This window comes from Mya arenaria, chromosome 13 (assembly GCF_026914265.1).
Source record: "Mya arenaria isolate MELC-2E11 chromosome 13, ASM2691426v1".
NCBI classification, from domain to species: domain Eukaryota; kingdom Metazoa; phylum Mollusca; class Bivalvia; order Myida; family Myidae; genus Mya; species Mya arenaria.
Window position 1 is genome coordinate 5,581,988 of NC_069134.1, and position 21,540 is coordinate 5,603,527.

Consider the following 21,540-nt stretch of genomic DNA (forward strand, 5'->3'; position numbering starts at 1 on the left):
TTTTGTTTAACCTAACAATGTACATTACGGGAAAAGTCCTGCTAGCCAACAGTATAAAACTGGATTGGTTTTCACGTAAAAAATAGCATTGTTTTGCCAAAGGTAATAATTCGATCAATTATGACCAATTGAAAAGCATTTGGTTCATTTAACACAAGCCATAGATTGAACCAGTTTTAAACAATTGGCTATAGTAGTCGAAGATGTGACAAAGATCCTGTTAAAATACACAAAGATCAACGCCGAACAAACGTCAAAAAAGAGTCACAAGACATAACACACAAACATCGAATTATTAAACTTCAATATGGAAAGCATTAACAACTTATAATCACTGTGTTTCAACGAATGCTTTCTTTAAAATATGTAATGCTCTTGACTTAATGCTTCCAACCGTGTGTCCAGTGTTCAGTTAGGCCATTTAAAGTTTTCTAGCTTTATAGAAACAAAATCGACCTAATCAACAATTAAGTTACCAATGAATATTCCCAGACACGATCTGTTTATCAAGCCAAGACAAAAGTTTAGACGAAGTACGAATTATAACTGCTTTGATATGTTCTGAAAATAACAGCCATGAATAAGAAGTGAATATAATATATCACATGGGGATGCCGCTAAAAAGAGTGCGACTTGATGCATGTGTCTTCTCCCCCTGGATCCCACACCCAAACTGAAAATATAGGATCTTAATGTTGTTTTTGAAGGACCTCTTCTGAGTAGACTGTGGCTAATGAATTAACAGAAATTATAATTGCTATAAACTATAGTCCTGAAAGAAAGCTTACTTAGTCCACATGGAATATTTACCTAATCAACATTCGTCTGCAAGCCTTCTGAAGCTTTTAAGAAATAGAGGACAATTGGGTTTTTTCGTCGTTAAAGAACTGTGTTGAAATTAGATGAATTGTATTTGTCTTCCTCCACATTCGACGTAGCTCTTTTCTGTACGTGTAGGTTATGTGTGCTTTTTGTGAGAACAACAGCCAAAAAATAAATAATATTGTATTATATGGAACATTTGGAATACATGACATTTTAAAAGACTGGTGTATACACCAAAGAATAGCTGACCAGTAAAACACATTATAAAAAGTACGAGCTAAAGAATTTTAATAACATGATTTATTCTAGAAAATGATATGTGTTTGCTATCTTACGTTTGCATGCCGTGTTAATTCCTTGTGGCTTCAATATAAACACGAAAAGGTGTGTGATCGCTAAAAACATAATAATAATACTAATAATAATAATAATAATAATAATAATAATAATGATAATGATAATAATAATAATAATAATTATAATAATAATAATAATAATAATAATAATAATTATTATTATTATTATTATTATTATTATTATTATTATTATTATTATTATTATTATTATTATAATGGCAAAACCTGACGATAAATGTATGGTTAAAACTATAAAAGCTTGTTAAACTGCCACTATGAGTATTCAATTATGTTCGCTGTAATCGAAATGAATATAATCTCAATTATACTTATATTGAGATATCTATATAATTACATTCCGACATTCTGTAATGAACAAGATAAGATACGGTTCTATGAACAACAATAGTTACCTCGTCATTCCTGAGATTCATATCTGATAAACGCTTTTAAGCAACAGGGTAAATCGCACAACCAGGTACCCCGAAACACTCCGGGGAACAGTAGAGGTGTTAATAATATACAGATAATTCATTATACTTTTTTTCTTTACACGTATAAACAGTGAAAATCATTCATTTATAACACTTCATTGTGTCAACTAAAGATGATAATGGTCGCTTTACAGCGCTGATTTCGCAGAAATGTAAGAAAGGAATAGGAGCCTTTGAGAAAGCTATACTAGAATTTCAATAAACATAAAAGTGAAATATGGAAAAAATTACGTCAGTTTGGAGAATTTTCTAAAAAAGACCGTTTGAACTTGATTTCAAGTATCTATACACATTTCATAGAAGAATAAATATTAATCTTCGGAATAGTGCTTATATGAATCTGTATATACATAGCGGACATGACATATTGCCTGGTTTGTCACCATTACTGTCACACTTTTTTAATCATGCGGATTGAAAGAATCATAATACAGAGTCCGTTTGTGTGATTACCATAACACGGTTCAATGTTGGAAAAGGCCACCATCTATTAAAACAATGAAAACTACAGGAGCCAAGAAGTGTTGCTGTTTTTTTTTTCAAATATATACTCCGTCTGAGGCACAAGGAAAGGCCCCGAAACGACAGTGAAGGAGAGATGCAAACGTACAAACACCTAAAACAGACAGCTCGGTGGCATCAACTTTATAACCATAAGAGGCGATTATCGCCTTTAATCTTTCGGTGTAACACGAGTATACTAGAACACAAGATCACCGAGGGTGGGGGGACTTGCATATATACACATAACCACACATGTGTCTCAACATTTATCAATAAATACAAAATCAAACATATAAGCCTATTTGGAGCTAACATCAACTTGAAAAGAATGAAAACATTTATATATCCACTGATAAAATGATGTGAACATGCAGGCTTAATATAATAAAACTCTTTTTTTTGTAAAATGCCAACAGTATAAAGCCAGACAGCATTGGTTGAAGTTTGTTTCTGGGTATGTCTTTGTTTCTTATGGTGAACAGGCAAAGTGTGCTTGAGAATCATTTAATTATTTGAAAAAATAACAACTGAATACTGTTTACTCATCCATCAGATCTCAGTTTATAGCAAAATCTTATTTAAAAGGGTATGAACTACCAGGATATACAAGGTGTTTAGGGGATCCGCATTGAAGCCTCGATCGGAATTGTTTTGACGGGACTTGCTTTAAAGCCTCGATATTTGATAGTTTTAAAAGATCTCGCTTTGAAGCCTCGGTCTGGACTCAGGGGAATCGCTTTAAAGCCTCGATCTTGAAAAGTATTCAGGGGACTTGTTCTGAAGCATCGACCTGGAATAATTTTCAGGGGTCTCGCTCTAAAGATTCGATCTTAGATAGTTTTTATCGGACACGCTGTGAAGCCTCGATCTGGACTTATTTATAAAGGACTCGCTCTGAAGCTTCGATCAGGGAAAGTTTTCAGGGCACTCTCTTTGAAATACCCATTTGGGATAGTTTTCAGGGCACTCTCTTTGAAATACCCATTTGGGATAGTTTTCAGGGGACTCGCTCTGAAGTAAAGATCTGGGACAGTTTTTAGTGAACTCACTTTGAAGCAACCATCTTGGATAGTTTTCAGGGGACTCGCTTTGAAGCAACTATCTGGGATAGTTTTAATGGGACTCGCTCTGAAGCAACGATCTGGAATTATTTTCATTAGCCTTGCTCTGAAGCCTCGACCTGGGATAGTTTTCAGGGGACTCGCTCTGAAGTAACGATCTTGGATAGTTTTCAGTGGACTCGCTCTGAAGTAACGATCTGGGATATTTTTCAGGGGACTCGCTCTGAAGCAACGATCTAGGATAGTTTTCAGGGGACTCGCTCTCATATAACGATCTGGAATAATTTTCAGGGGACTCGCTCTGAAGTAACGATCTAGGATAGTTTTCAGAGCGAGCTCTGGAGTTACGATCAGGGATAGTTTGCTGGGACTCGCTCTGAAGTAACGATCTAGGATAGTTTTCAGGGACTCGCTCTGAAGTAACGATCTGGGATAGTTTTCAGGGACTCGCTCTGAAGTTACGATCTAGGATAGTTTTCAGGGACTCGCTCTGAAGGAACGATCTTGGATAATTTTCAGGTGACTCGCTCTGAAGCAACGATCTGGAATAATTTTCAGGGGACTTGCTCTGAAGCTTCGATCTGGGATGCTTTTCAGAGAATTTGCTTTGATGCAACGATCTGGGATAGTTTTCAAGAGACATTGTCTGAAGCATCGATCTGGGATAGTTTTTATGGGACTCGCTTTGAAGCATCGATCAGGGATAGTTTTCAGTGGACTCGCTCTGAAGTAACGATCTGGTATAGTTTTCAGGGGACTCGCTCTGAAGTAACGAACTGGGATAGTTTTTAGGGGTCTTGCTTTGAAGTAACGATCTAGGATAGTTTTCATGGGACTCGCTTTGAAGCCTCGAACAGTGGTGAAAAGAATCAACCAAAGGAAATGTTTAAACGTCTTGTGTAAAATAAAATAATCCAATGGGATAAATGTTATCTGACAAAGACTTGTTTGTTATTCGTTTCCATCGTAGTGTTACACATTTCGTTTCCAGATTAATGGCGTCGTTTTGGCAGAAATATATCAAAATACTGATATCTGTATTGTTCAACGAGTTTTTAAACCTTGCATTCAACAAATCTATTGACATATCATGACAGTCCCAATATTGCTACATTTGCTTCATGTTGAAAGGTCCCTATAGAGAAAAGAAACAAGAAGATATATAAAAGAAACAGGATTAATTTAACCTTAGTACCGGAAAATTAAAACCGATTTCAGGAGGAGAATGGGGCAAAATTTCAGCCCCACAAACATTGCAAGATATCTGGGTATAGAACCCTGTCCAGTACATTTCGGAAAGGATAACTATTATATACGGTTAGTTGTTTACATTTTAAAATCCATTAAAGTGAAGAGCTGTTGTTGTTTTCTCGAACTGCATTTGCGATGTACAAATAGTAGTTTCAATCAAACATGAGGTTTATAATGGAATAGATTTATTATTTTCATTACCTTTCTGTTGAACAAAAAGGTTGGCTTTAAAGATATAAAAGTTAATAGGATATTTTTATAGAATAGCTTCTAAACATCTCTCATCAAATGTGATTCGAATGGAGACGAGGAGCGCGTGTGTAAGGAAATAATAAGTATACTAAATATGGACTTGAATTACATTCTTAAAATGCGGTATTACTAATACTTTTTACGACTTCAATATTGAATTTTAAGGTCTTATACTCTCTAGGAATAGAAACGAGAACCATTATTATTACTTCAAACATATTTTACAGACCTCAAGTATTAAATATGAAATGCTAAATTATTAAAAATAATTTAAAATATTAACTTCAGAGGATCCATCCGCCTACAATTTGATGTATTCAAGTGCAACTTCAAAGCGAGCCTGCCAGCTCAAAGCACAGGTTCAAATATTATTTTTTCTACACTTTAAATTAAATCAACACTCTTCCTCATCAGTGAAGCGTTTCTCATCAATCAAAGTTTGTTTTGAAATGTTTTTTTTTTTAATTTAAATACCAAATGCTTGTAACTAAAGTAATAGAGATATACTACTTGTAGGAATACGAGTACGCGTGAACTTCTTTTTGTGCACTACGTCAACATGGTATGTGTATATTGTACTAGTTAGAAAAGACATGAACGGTTACATGAGAAAAAAAAATGATTAATGCGCGGATCAGCGCGTGTATAGACTCATGTCGTGAACGGGTTTTAATCTACTCGAACAAGTTCAAGAACCAGTCGCATTTCGCAATCTCTCGAATACTTGGTACTATATATGTGTAAGTAAGCTCTACGTAAGTCCAATCACCGTTGGAATGTTGTTACGTTAGGCCCAAACATCTTTATAGAAATATAATGTATTAATATTGATATACATTGTATTTCCTTCCCGCGTGTTTCTGTTCAGTAATTTGAGTATTCAGAGTTGAGTGTGGTGTCATAAGATAAAATCATTGTACTTTAAGAAATGTCAGGAAATAGGGTTATTATGTCATGTTTGTATTATGAACATTAGTACGAGCAACCTGGTCGGCTTCATGCGTACGATATTTGTGCAAGAACATTTGTCAACATTGGTAATGCCACTATATTACTATTCATGTTCAGACCGTCAACTATATGGCATTTTTATCACTTTGATTGCAGTAGTTTCCTTTAAAATGCCCCGATTGACAACTTACAACGTGTCACAGTATGACCACAAGGAGACCTTGCCTGTTGTTTTGATGGCCTCATGACACTAGGCTCAGCCATGTTTTATCAGGAAACGTATGAAACATATTGCAAATGTTATATCGCCTTTAATTGGCAGTACATATCTTCAACACATTCGGAAAAAAGTTATCATCCCTTTCAGACGGCCAGAAGTTACATAAAATATATGGAAGTCTCCACTTCGAAATACTTCTGAAAACCTTGTCTTAATTTATGCATACGATATTGAATGGGAAATCCGAAAATAGCTTAAAAATACTGAGTTTACTTTTGCGTACGTAAATTGTAATCACTCCACGATATAAGAGAATTTATCAACCAGAATTTCCATTCGATTCCCATGACGGTGTTACTCAATGACTAAGTGGTCATAATTCGCCCATACTATGTTCCACTTGTTAGTTGATAGCCCTTCTACATGGTAACATTAAAAATCGTCGAATACAAATTTGAACGTTGGTGATTTTTTTTAATACGCAGTAATCAAATTATTTATCTTAATATATAAAAACTGTAATTATACATAGTCAACATATTTTATGTAATTGTCATACTTATGTAAGATAGAAACGGTTTCACAACGTAAGAACTTAACTTGTGTGTCCTTTTGTTTTTCATTTTTGTCTAGAATGTACAAACACTTTTCTCTCTTAGCCTTAGTTGTCTATGTTTGAATAGGGTTCGATTTCCGATGAACGTTTGTGGCAGTAATTGTCTAATTAATTGCTTTATGAACAGTCTTTAACATTTAATCAACAATATCACGTTTGACATTTACAGTAGCACTACACATTCTATTGAATAACGTGTGATGAATTTTTAATCAACCGCTTAAATTTCAATTGAACTTCTATATTTTGCAACGCATTCTGACGTTTATATTTGAAACATATCAAAAATTATTGTTTATAAGTAAGCAGATATAATGAAAAAAAAAATTGACATGCTTTAGTAGTTTAACAATTCATTTCGAATTCTCTATGATAAATAGCTAATTACTTATACATAGATAGTAACCCAATAATTCAATTGTATCTATTACACAGCTACACTATGTAAAAACAATTTATAATGAAGAAGTATAACGAAATATTTGCTATAACTGTGTATTCCTATTTCGTAATTCAAAAGACTTATACACAAACATAGCTATATTTTGTAATAAACTGACTGAAGTTCAATAACTTTGACCATAGAGGGACGATGATGATAATATCTAGGCATATATTTCTTTCTTATGTCTGCATACCATTGGCATTCAAACATAAAATGGAATTCGTCTTCAAGCGCATGACACATTGTACAAATTAGTTCATTTAAAGGTATTCTATTCATCTATCCATTTCTACATTTAATCAATGTGAGCTCATTCGTAACTTATTCAAAAGGATTCTGTATTTTGCAATATTGATACAATTCAAGTATAGTTGAAATCCTAACGTGAATAAAGTTCTGTAAGATATCTCTGACACCCTGGAATAGCAAGACATGAAAAAAACATGTTTTTAAAGAATTTTCTTTATACAAAGTGCCCAATTTAAACATCGCTGTCCTTTCTCAATATCTTGTACCACTATTTTATAATTTGCGCTAATATATTTATGCTCTTGGGTATTGATTACATTGAATCAATACCGTACCATATTGGTTATACCATAAGAATAAAACTCCAGCCTCCCGTCTCCGCATAGACAAAATCATTATGTGCTGTTGTTTTAATACCTAGCACTGATTTAGTGAAAAAGTGTATGAATACGTTCGATTGCAGCCCTCTTTACGCCACCCTAAAATTCTGACCCGTATAATAATACTGGTTTAATAAGTTTATCAAATAATTCTACTTTATGACACGGTGTGATAAACATGAATTTATTTAGATATTTCTTTAATTGAAATATTGCCTTCTTTGCCTGTCCAGCGTAGATGTGGCTTGCATGATTAAAAGAAAGGAGTAATGTAAAATAAACTGGACAGATGTTGTGGCACCACAACTGGACTCCCGTCGTCCGGGTATAGAATGAACATTTCGATCTAATTACACACTAATGATGATACTAAGGCGTAGGTGTTTAATGCTCACAATCAAATTAGCAATAAACAACGAAAGTTTTCATTATTTTGACGTTCATTTGATCTGAACCAAATATATTCCGGTAACACGCATCGTTGAGAAGCGGGTATATTGTTGAAAATTACATCCATGTAGGTCAAGTAAAAGTTTAATAGTTTATGAAGTCCTCGTTAACTTGGAGACATTCCTGAGGTAAACATTTTAAGGTGTTGCTATACAGCTATGTTAGGAAATATCAATACATTGCTAACGTTCACTTTCACAAAACAAAAAAAACATCAAGGTCATGAAAAACTGCAATCAAAGAAGAAAAAATTATCAGATATGTTAAATGTATCTAAAGCCGAATTAGTATTACAACAAGGTTTACCTTATTCTAGCAGAGAGTGTATCCAGCCACACATTTATTCACACATTGTATGAATGATTAAGCTTATAGCCTTGTTATAATTTTTACTAGCCAACAAAATTCTAGTTTTTCAAATACACAAATTAAACAGTTATTGACGGTAGGCTTCCACTTGATCCATAGCTAAAACCTCTGTCATTTGATCAGACGAAATGCTTGAAATTCGATAAAACCGTATTTGTTTATCCCACAGTATGTCTGTATAATTACTGCAACATCAATGATTCCTTCTGAGCATTCATATTATTTTCATAAAGATCAATGAGCACACAGGGCTAATGCAGTCACTTCCTATAATTTGTGTATTTATTGCGGCACTGAAAAAAGTACACATATGTGTCCCTTATTTCTATATATAAAGTCGATCGATAAAAATCAAGTTTTATGACGTCAGCGTCATATTTATGGCCGGTCCGGCATACGACGGGTAAGTGCGGCTTGCTATTTTCACAACAAAGTTTGTTGCAAGTAAACATTATAAGCTTTGTTCAATAAAACACATCCAAAGCGATTTAAAAATATTGAATGGTTATATAAAATGTTCGGTATAGTATACGAAATATTTACACACTACTTTGGGTCATATAGTATTACAAGGACTGTCCAGTCAACCCCGATATGTCTAAAATTTCTTAAATAAATTATGATGCATACTTCATTGTTCACAATGTGGTGTCAAACTTTAGTAGACCGTTTCGGCGACATATATTTTCTTAGCTTTAACTGAATGTGCCTATGCGATTGCGCTAACTTTACCAATGACGTTTGTCTGACAGTTGTGAAATGAGTGTTGTCGGGCATCGTCGGATACCCCCCGATACACTTCTGCACTGTGTTGTGTACCTTGGGCGATTTGGCTATGAACATTTTGTTATCGTCAATACTAAAGGAACCAGTTGCTTTGTTCCGCAATGTAGAAATATACACATATGCTTATACTAACGTCTTACCGTACAAACAGTATTCTGTCGTAAACTCGAATTGAATTTGGTACGCCAGATCAATACATATTTTGAAACAGTACTTAGACCACTCGCCTGCGGAGACAACTGATAATACACGGTTGTTGAGGAGTATATAATTGAAACATGCGATTTCATTGGAGGAAGTGTTGTCCCCCCAGCCATGTGAATATTCATTAAAACGATATGTCTCAGTCAAATTTCCCACGGTATGTATGAAGTGTAACGAAAAAAGTACCCAGGTTGCCGACGATGGTTTTTAAGGTAACGTTGTGGGTTTTCTTACCTTGATCATTCCAACAAGTCAAGTTGGATCGGCGTTTGTCCATTGGAATTGCCCTGAAGTTTTGCTTGGTTTAGTTTGATGAACCAAAACGAGTTTGTATGCAGTGGAATAACGGATGCTTACATTTACTTCGTAGCGTAAGGTTGTTCATATAAACTTTGCTCGCTCTATGTGACATCGATGGAGGAGAAAGCGTTATAAGGGTAAAATAATCGAATCTAAAATTGAAGCAGATAATATAAAACAAACACCAGTTAAAATATGTGCGAGTGGCAATCTCATCTAGAAATATCTAGTTTCCCGTAATGTCATAATCCAGTAATAGTTGTTGTCCGGCAGTATGAAATCTTATCAATATCAATCTTCCACATAGGGTTTGTTCAACCCTAATTTCCTAATTTCACCGAACAAAATAATGCGAAAATAGTTTAGTACTTATTCTTCTTGGCCCATGGCTAAGACTTTGAAGGTCATAACAATTTAGCTGGGTCCATATTCACTAACGTCTCGAGTCTGAGTTTAGGTCTGTTAATATTGATGTTGTTGTAAAATAAGTAATGTGTCGGAAATAAAAGATATGTTGTTAATGAATAAGTTTATCATTATGTGTTAAAAATATTCCAAAGAAACGATACTAATATATTTTCGTTAAATTCAAAAAATCACATTTCGGAGTCTAATTCTGAGTCTAAAACGCAAGCTAAGTGAATATGGTGAACTTGGTACCATCCTTGGCAGCAGAAACTGTTGTTACTCCTCTTTTGCCTCCTCTTGTACACAGCATTTGTATAACAAAACAATGGAAATTACAGGAAAAGTCCTGCTAGCCAATTGTATAAAACTGGATGAGTTATGCACAGGTTATCCACAGTTTTGCTTACGTTAAACAAGCAAATATTGTCTGCGCTCGATCCATTTTCTGCAGGTCTCAAAACTGAACTCTAACATAAACATAGTAGAATAAGAAATTACCAAGATCCATTATTAAAGCCAAACAAGAGTTACACCCCGTCACAAGAAAAGAACATAACTACAGAATCGTTATGAGAATTAAGGCAGGTAATTTCCATATTTAAGAGTTTCTGAACTATAATTATTGGTTCCATGAATGCTTTCTTTTAAAACATGTACAACCTCCGACTTAACGCCACCATCCTTTTGTCTAGTGTTCAGTCATGCCATTTAGATCAGGAAGAGTATTCTGGTTGTTTAGAAACCAAAACGAACTGATAAACTTAGTTACCAATGAATATTCCCAGACACGATCTGTTTATTAAGTCGCGACAAAAAAGTGAAGGAGTAGGACATATAGCTCTTCTGATATGTTCTGACTAATACAGCCACTGATAGGTGGATATATTATAGCACCAGGAGTTGCCGCCTAAAAGAGTGCGACTTAATGCATGTGTCTCCTCCGCATCCCACACCTTCCCCTCCCCTGGAACTGAAATTATAAGCTCTAATGTTGTTTTGGGGTTTGAAGGACCTCTGCTGAGAAAACTGTATCTAAGTTAAAGAAATAATTGAATGGATTAGTAGAAATACTTTTTGCAAGAAAGCTTGCTATATTCCACAAGGAATTGTTACCCAGTCAACATTTGTCTGCAAACCGTCCTATATCAAGCGTCCATCGTAAAGGAATTGTATTCACATTCGATAAAATGTATTTGCCCTCCTCCGCGGTCGACATTGCTTTTTTTCTATAAGCGTAGATTATTTGTGCTTTTATGAGGACAAGCTTGCACTCATAGCCAATAAAAAAAATAAAATTACATTGAATTCAACATCTGGATACATGCTGTAGTGACAAAGTCTATCATGACTTCATAAGAGACTGGTGCTCACGCCAGAAATAAAACTGGAAAGGAAATACAATATCAAAAGTACGAGCTGTATAGCTGATTTAATCACATTAGTTTTACAAGAAAACAATATGTTTGCCTGTCACTTTAGATCCTCGTAGCATTCATTTAAATCACAAAAGGTGTTTGAACGCTTAACTACTTGTTTCCAGTTGATGCATTTCACCTCACTGACTGTTCTTCAATAGACACACATATATATATAACTACACTGCACGTGGTACACAAGCACCACAAACATACTACACTGGCATCAAAATAGCTTTTTAATATAAGACAATGAAAACTGGTGAAGGTACACGAGTGACATGCTTCTTGTGAAAATACGGTAAGCGTATTGCTACTGTTGTACATATTTATTCTTATCATCTGACCAGAATTCGTGCTTAAAAGCACGGCCTAGGATGATAGTTCTTTAATCTTCAGTTTTTAACAAGAATTAAGAATAATTTCGTGTAATAACTTCTGAATAAAGTTATCCATGAGAACTTACAGAGGGGATTATCTGTTCACAAAAATATCACAATGGCGATGGTGTGTCTGTTACAACAATTTAATCCGAACGTTTTTAATGTGGAATATTCCTGGCGTATCATTTGTGATAAAATCCTGTTAAACTGCCACTAAGATTATTCAATTCTGTTCGCTGTAATCGAAATGAATGCAATCTCAATTACACTTATACTGAGATATATACAATTACATTTCGACATTCTGTAATGAAGAAGATAAGATATAAAAGATAGGGTTCCATGAGCAACAATTGTTTTCACATTATTCCTGAGAATCATATCTGATTAACGTTTTTAAGGAACCTGGTAGATCATACAACCAGACGCCCGAAACTCTCCGGGGAATAACAGAGGTGGTAATATACAGATAATTCATCGTTTTTACTTTACTCGTATTAACAGTGAAATAACTCATTAAAAACTTCATTGCGTCAATTAGCGGTGATAATGGCCGCTTAACAGCACTGTTCCGTGGAAATGTAAGAAAAGAAAAGGAGCCCATTTGACGAAATTGTACGAGAATGTCATGTCGGGATTTCATGAAAAATTGTATGGATATAGGGATTATTTGGATGAAAAATACTATTTAAAGCTGTTTTAAAGTATTTGTAGACATTGAAAAGATAATACCTCACACCTCAACTGTGTTCCAATCGACTTAAAAGCATTGCTTCGCGACGGTTTCGGTTCAAAAATTTAACGAATGAAGAACAAGTTTCCAAATTTTAAAGTTATTGTGTATTATAGTGTATATGATGGACATCACAAATTGCTCAGTTTGACAACCATAATTGTCTCAATTTGGTGTTATCATGAGGTTTGGAAGAATCTCAAGTTCAATTATGCGAATTCATGTTGGGAAAGGCCACCAACTAGTAATAGAATGAAGACTACAGGATTAATATATATGCTCAAGCCCAGAAGTCAAATTCATTCAAATATAAACTAGAGGCACAATGTAAGGCCTTAATGACACTGAACGAGAGACACAGACGTACGTACAATTATAACATAGCACAATGACACCAGCATGGCTTTATTAATAAACGATGGGATAACCACTCTGGAACTGTTAGTGAACACGAGACCACCGGGGGTTAAAACTAGATTATATCATACGTCTCGCAACGTTTATCACTACTTACAAAATTAAAACTGATACAAATTAAAAAATAAGTACTCAATGACCGGATGCAGACATCGCTTACAAACGAATTAACAGTACCAACTGTTAAAGATACGATGCAGTAATTCATACAATAATAAATTTCCAAGCTCACGTACCTTGTGAATCGAACTTTGGTGAGTGGCTGGTGGGCATTCAAAATGGTAAACACGTGATTCTTTTGGGTAAATCCACAATAGAAACTAATGGGCAAGCCCGGCGGCGCGGGGCCTGAACGTTAACCAATGCCTTATTAAAAGGCAAAAAGACCAAGGCCGATCAAACACTAGACGAGCGACAGACAAGGTCGTTAAACAACACACATTAGACGAGATACAGACATGGTCGGTAGACAACACACACTAGACGAGATACAGACATGGTCGGTAGACAACACACACTAGACGAGATACAGACATGGTCGGTAGACAACACACACTAGACGAGATACAGACATGGTCGGTAGACAACACACACTAGACGAGATACAGACAAGGTCGGTAAACAACACACACTAGACGAGATACAGACAAGGTCGGTAAACAACACACACTAGACGAGATACAGACATGGTCGGTAGACAACACACACTAGACGAGATACAGACATGGTCGGTAGACAACACACACTAGACGAGATACAGACATGATCGATAGAAAACTATCATAAAAACACCAAATGTAAGAACGGGGCAAATTTTTATAGCCTATATAAAAATTACAATGAAAACTCCCGGGACAAGCACAAATGTCACATATCTTATGAAGACGCGACCCCCTCATTACGAAAATACTCAAGTCATTGTTTTTAATCACATCCTCCATTTCTTCACATACATTCGTATTAGCATGGCATGATACAAAATAATAAATGTTTATTTCTTCTTTACAAGAGAGCAGTTTAATATGATTTACGTTGATAAGCATTATTGTGCAAAATTCTTCCGGAATTTAGTTCTAATGCCAAATGTACTTGGACAATAACTCACTAATAATACATTGGACTTCAACGTGCTCTAGAACATTTCCCATTGAATATTCACAGAAGGTTTTTATGAACAAAAGTTATGAGAGAATGCACTTTTAGAAAGAGTACAAATTTACAATATTGTAAATAGTTGTTTGCTGTTTTGTGGTAAAATGAGATGAGACTGAGAATTGTGAAATTGCGACCTGGTTAAAATGCACAACGATAATGCATAACAAACAGTCCTTCAACATAATTCTTAGCTAGAATTTTAGATGGATAATCATCAGTGTTTCATATGTGATAGTATTCTACCAACAAGTTGCTATAATAGTTTAAAGCGAGTGTTCACTTATTGTTCTGCACGTGAATTTTGGTAAAAATGTTTTCAAATGTTTCTAAATTGGCATCAACTTACTTTCCGTCCGCAAATGTTCAAGTGCTATAAAATGTTTATTCGTATTTTTAAAAGTCTATGAAAGTTCAAAATCCCCATACTTTTAGCATACTGGTAATACTACAAATCTATAATTCCAAAAAGAAAAAAGTCCTCTGTCTAACCTTAACGCCAATAGAACCTTTAACACTGACCGTTCTAATCTTTTTCACTGACCGTTCTAACCTTTTTCACTGACCGTTCTAACCTTTTTCACTGACCGTTCTAACCTTTTTCACTGACCGTTCTAACCTTTTTCACTGACCGTCCTAACCTTTTTCACTGACCGTTCTAACCTTTAACACTGACCGTTCTAACCTTTTTCACTGACCGTTCTAACCTTTTTCACTGACCGTTCTAACCTTTAACACTGACCGTTCTAACCTTTTTCACTGACCGTTCTAACCTTTAACACTGACCGTTCTAACCTTTTTCACTGACCGTTCTAACCTTTTTCACTGACCGTTCTAACCTTTAACACTGACCGTTCTAACCTTTTTCACTGACCGTTCTAACCTTTAACACTGACCGTTCTAACCTTCTTCACTGACCGTTCTAACCTTTTTCACTGACCGTTCTAACCTTTAACACTGACCGTTCTAACCTTTTTCACTGACCGTTCTAACCTTTTTCACTGACCGTTCTAACCTTTTTCACTGACCGTTCTAACCTTTAACACTAACCGTTCTAACCTTTTCACTGACCGTTCTAACCTTTTTCACTGACCGTTCTAACCTTTAACACTGACCGTTCTAACCTTTAACACTGACCGTTCTTACCTTTTTCACTGACCGTTCTAACCTTTTTCACTGACCGTTCTAACCTTTAACACTGACCGTTCTGACCTTTTTCACTGACCGTTCTAACCTTTTTCACTGACCGTTCTAACCTTTTTCACTGACCGTTCTAACCTTTTTCACTGACCGTTCTGACCTTTTTCACTGACCGTTCTAACCTTTTTCACTGACCGTTCTAACCTTTTTCACTGACCGTTCTAACCTTTTTAATTGACTCATTATAATTGATATTGAGTCGTCAGGGTATTTAAGTATGTGCCACAGTCAAAATCATTGGAGGATTTTGGCTAGCAAGTTTGTTCTGCCGTTTCTTTTCAGTTAGTTTATAAAGTGTACAATTATTTAATTATTTTTTTGAGAAGTAAGGAGGTTTTTGAAAGGGTCCAACAGGTGGTGTTGATTTATTTGTATTCTCTATTCTTCATCAGTGAGACAACTATGCACTCAATGGCCTTTAAACACACCACAACAGATTGTTGTTTAGTGCTCTCTTACAATTCCGACAATAGAACAATAATACTGGGATAGAACATTCCTCGTGCTGGAACATCTGCAGACGACAGCAACTGGCATAAACCATGCGTCCGCAAATGTTCAAGTGCTATAAATTGCATTTTCGCTATAATGGCGTCAATCATCAAAATCGTAGGTGATTTTAATTCGAAAACTTTTTTACACGTCTTCAATTAGGAGGCAGACTGACACCATAAATGTTTTGGATTAAATTAGAATCCACTAAATGCATTTTCAATATATACTATATAGACAGAGCAGCGTTAGAGTAAAACACGTTTTGTTTACAAAACAACATAATTGTTTGAATGTAACAAACGAAAAAGTGAACAGATCCGGTGTAGGAGTACAGTCGATGCAATGCGGGGAAAGTATAAACAAGCCAGTCGATACAGCAAGTTGAGCACGTTTTGTAATGCCAAACCATTCAGCTTCAAAACCTATAATAACGGAAAGAACCAATGGTATGAGATGGTATACCCATGCTTTGACTCACTGTGTGCTAAAAAAAAGAACTTAACACATGTGACAATAAGTAGTCACTTCCGAATTAGTGTATTTTGCCATTAGTGTTATATTAAGATGCGAGGTCATTCATATTACATCAGCTGTGTATTATATTTACTTATATAATAGGATATTGTTACAATGATTATGCACCAGTCAATTGTAACCACGCCCCCCCCCCCACACCCCAGTTCCGGGGGTATACCGGGGATAGCCGGGGAAATGGGCCGTGATTTTACCTTTCAGGTTGCCCCGCAGTGTCGGGTGAATGTGGTGGTTTTGTCTTCACGCCAAATATAGCGGGGAATGGGCCTTACCTACAGTCCCTTGGGTGCGGGGGCATTTGGCGGGGGTTTCACGAGCCGTTCGTTCCCGCAGGGCGGGGACTTTGCCCGGGCTTGGCTGGACCGAAAGTCAAAGTCCCCGCTAATCCCCAGACCCATTCTATAACCCACTATAAAACTACAAAATCAACAACATTTTCAAATTTATATTCCTGAAAATCTCATGGAGAAAGTCAGTCTTGTTTACAACTTGCTTGACAGGAAATGGAGCTAACAGACGTGGTCGATCTGCCCAGGAAAACCTGAGATAAAACAACCTTTTTGAGGAAAACTCAGAAACCCCACCCGTTTGTCATCAATAATAATAGGACCTATCTAACCACTAGATGTCGGGCTTTATCTCCCGTAAGCTTCTTAACAACGATGTAAAGAAAACATATCAGCTTATATGATGCATACGTGAGCTATCGTGTATACTATATCTTTATGTTTTACATTGACAGGTGAATACATTTTTATAATTTATATGAAGAACGTTATACAGCACACTTAAAGATGTGAACTTTAACAATGAATTGAATCGATGTGCACATATCAGTGCCCCAAAGACGAACAACACTAAAGTCGTATGCACATGAATCTTTCCTGCTTGCGATTATAACATTGTTAACGAGGAAAAGTAATTTTCTTCAAAATCGTTTTACGTAAATGGTGATCGTTATATCAATTTACGAATTGTAAGATTTATACATATTAGGCCACACCAAATTGATATTTTGTTCCGCGGATTTGCCGCTCCTATTTTTTTGAAAATGTAAAAAAAATTAAAAAAAAAATTGTGCGCCCGCACCTCAGTTTTGATCGCCAAGCAGATTTTTTTCAGGTAATAATTTATTAAAAGGCTAAAAATAATCAAGTATAATTTTCCTACGCTAGTTTTCGTGTTTTTGTAAGGGGAAGTTACCGATGCGTAATGTTTTTATACTGTATATCGATCGGTTAAGCATGGGTTTCAATAAAGTCAATCAAAATGGCGGCTTCCGGTATAAACAATGCGGCTCGAAGTTTGGAAATTAAATCTTATTTTTGACAATAAATATGTTTTGATCATGCTTGAAATCATTGTTGATCGTCTCATGCACTAAAGGATCATTATTTAAAGCAATCATTATGCAATAAAGCATGTGTATCTGAGACTGGTAGCGATTATATTGAGTAATTAGTGACTCGTTTTGAATGGAAATCGGAATAATCAGCTTAGTACTATTTTATTCAAGTCATAATACAAGGGACGAAAATTTTACCTCGTTACGACGATGCTGAAGATGACAGGTCAACTAAACTGGAACATGAGTCATTGTTTGGTCCAAATTGATGTATCAAGCTCATTTTTTATCAAATTCTGACAAAACAACAGTTTTGAACAAATATCTTTTCACAAATAGCGATATAAACACTGGTCTGGATAAACCTCAACATAAGTAAGCCTAAGTTTATCACCTTATATTATGTTTTTATTTGCAGCATAATCCGGGATTGTAATGCACTTGTCAATTGTAACCACTGCCCCGCCCACCCCTCGCCCTTGTTTCAGGGGTATACCGGGGACAGCAGAGGCAATGGGCTGCGTTTTTACCTTTCAGGTGGCCCCGCAGTGCCTAGTGAATATGGTTTTGTCCTCATATTGAAAATAGTCAGGAATGGGCCTCACATAGGTATTCGGGGTTGCGGGGCCATTTGGCAAGGATTTTACCAGCAGTGTGTCCCTGCAGGTCGGGTATTTTACCCCGGCTCGCTCGCTCCAATTATTTTGGCAAAAATCCGAGGAACTAAACATTAATTTTGTGTGGCCTAAGTTCATTTTTTGAATTTTCGTGATATGATTCATAAAATTCAAAATATGAACGATAACAAATTTACAGTTCGACACATTGTCACGTACGCAATGCCGCCCGGCATGCCTTTATGTAAGGCGTACACTGCATAAAGGAAAAAAAACTGAATATTTTTTCTCTATTTAATGGGGTTTGGGAATTTAATGAGAAATTCAAGCGCAATACAGCTATTGCATTGCCGACAAAGAAGGGCAATGTGTTACTATGTACTTAAAAACAGGACCCGTAGTATGTATTCTGTAATATATCAACTGTCTTGAAACCAGACTAGAATCGCCCTTCTCGCAGTTTCAGATTAGTTTCATCAACGCTTCGTGCTTCCATTAATCGGGCGTAGAGTAGGGAGTTACCGCAATGATATGAACGGTCGTCAGGTATATTCAGGACTTAAAATTCTTATAATTTCAAGAACAGCATTTTTACATAAATCCTAGAGTATGTTATAATGGTGTAACTAGATACTTAAGGTAGATCACGTGTATTATTCAGTACATTTCACTCGGGTCCAGATTTCAACTCTAGACTGCTTCAAAGAAAAGGTGACAACATTTTCATACCAAAGTTCACGCCATCAACCGGTCATACGATTTTTTCCATTTGAAGATTATCAAGAGTTATCAAAAATGTTTTATTTATATATACAAAAGCAATGTTTAATAATTGAGATAAATAACTTACGTCAGTTGATATGCTTGAACAACCCTAACAAATCAAAATTTACTTGCAAGTCAATCGAAATTGAAATTTGAACATTTGAAAATTCACATCACTTTTACATTGTACCGAACTTACGGTGCTAAGACTATCATGAACACTTAAAAATATTTACAAATAATGGAAAAAGACTTCATAACTAAAAAGCTTTTGCGCAAAAGGCTTTCGGTGGTCTTTTTTGTATTTGACATAGTTACTACTTGTAAATTACCTTACTTTGTGTTTCTGCTTTACTGTTTTTACTTTATTACCCTCTCACGTGTTGGCACCGTTCTTTTTCTAGTTATGCATCGGAAAATACTTATTTAATAACTAGTTTACTCTATTGATAAATTGCAGAAAAACACACACTTCAAGGATAAAAAAATATTAAAAACGAAATCTCACACCTAAAACGATTCATACATTATCATGTGGTTAATCAAACTCTGAAGCCTTTCGTTGAATCGCGTTACTAATGCTATTCAACATCGTGGACAATATTTAAGCCCATATCAACCTTTTTGAAGGGCTCTGGCCGTCAGTATCTTTGTTAAAACACTACCTAACTTCGAATATTTTGACGAAAATGGTTACTGGTTAAATGTATTCAAAAAGAGAGCCCATAAGACAATAAGGTTAAATAAAGTTAGCAATTCAATCTAGAAAGCAATGCAAACATGAGATGTGGACAGGAATCAAATGTACGTCATCAGTTATTATTGCCATAATATTGCCATAATATTGCGACAAATATTCAGTGCATATATATATATAGATATGACGGTTTTTGAAGGTGTCCCGAATTCTTGAGGAAAACTATTCAACTTGTGTCCACTAATGACATGTTCTTTGACTAAAAACAAAATACATCTTTTACAAAATATCGAAATGCTTTGAAAACGCCTTTTCAAATTTGGAAATGAGATGAAGTTTATTCAAAACTAGACATTGTGCACGAAGAGCAAGTCGAAAATCAAAATGTTAGCGGTATTTATCGGAGTCTAATTGAAATTACCAAATAAAATATGTCAGCAATTAACTCATATTTTTGAACAACCATATATCAACTCATATTTTTCTTGGCGATGGTTTACTGTTGTGTTATATAAGGTCAATGCAGTCAATCGAGCATTTCTTTAGTTGGAGATCTATTTTTTTAAGACCGATGTACTTATCACGATGCGCTTAGCTCCTTATTCACAAAATAAGGACGTTGTAATAGAAATATGGAATAATATCCCCCTTTATGTCAAACTATTGCTTTCTCGACAGGATTTAAGCAGAAATAAAAGACATATCAATGCTCAGTTGCTTATGCTACTTCTAGATATGACATTTTTATTATAATGTTAGACTTTATTAATTCATATATTTAAAGAGTGTGTCTATCGATTATTCTCATACGAGTAGTTTGATAAGAGTGCATGTTGTATATGTGTGCAATATATATTCCCGCTTCCTTTTAACTCAAGTTTAACCTTTTTAACCAAGCTTTCATAGTTTATATTGGTTTTGCAAAATGTCAGAGGAAAATTAAAATGCTGAATTCAATTTACCTCCAACAACAGTTAAAGCACAAGGGGTAATTTCGAACTTGATATATTTCTTTAAAGAATGACGACGGCTCCTACACAGAGCTAGAAATAGACAATTATCGCCTAGAGTTTTTCAGAAATGTAACCCTCACAACAAGATAGACGGCGGCGCGATGGCATCGTGTGTTAGTCTTTGCAGGAGAGAAACAAGTTGTCGCATCTGGATATTGATTAAAACTAAAATAGTAGACTACAGTTACAGGGTGAAACACAAGTAGAGGCCATTACAAACCGCTTGCAAAGAAACGTGTAGTTCTAAAATAAATCAATTAGCTTTACTTGACAACAACAAATATCCTTCTCACAAACGACCTTTGATTTCTTGATATTGATTTAAATCACTGTCATTGTAGTCTAGTGTTTTCCCTGGTTGTCTTGCAATGCAAGATTAAAGATAATGTATATGGTTTGTGTCTGTGTAGTTTCAAGGGTAAACATGCGAATAACAACATATTTGGTTGTATAAACGCCCGGTTATTTGTCCGGTCCTCTTTTGAATCCATTCTGTGTCCAGCTTCATGTGTACCCCGGTCATATAGTCACGATCTTTTTCAAGGGTATCGGCTAGTTGATACCCCGCCTTATATCGATGTGATCTCGATGATATGTGAGTCGAACTGATGTTCTCATTCCTCATATTAAATGAATTAGTAGAAACAATATTC

General features: G+C 35.4%; 1 protein-coding gene across 1 annotated transcript in view; it reads right to left on the minus strand.

Moving 5' to 3' along the window:
* Positions 1 to 13,421, minus strand: part of LOC128214673 (uncharacterized) — a 90,242-nt gene extending 76,821 nt beyond the window's left edge. The window contains exon 1 of the mRNA XM_052921268.1: positions 13,306 to 13,421. The gene's annotated coding sequence lies outside the window, so the exon portion shown is untranslated. The remainder of the gene's footprint in view (positions 1 to 13,305) is intronic.
* Positions 13,422 to 21,540: the final 8,119 nt, after the last annotated feature.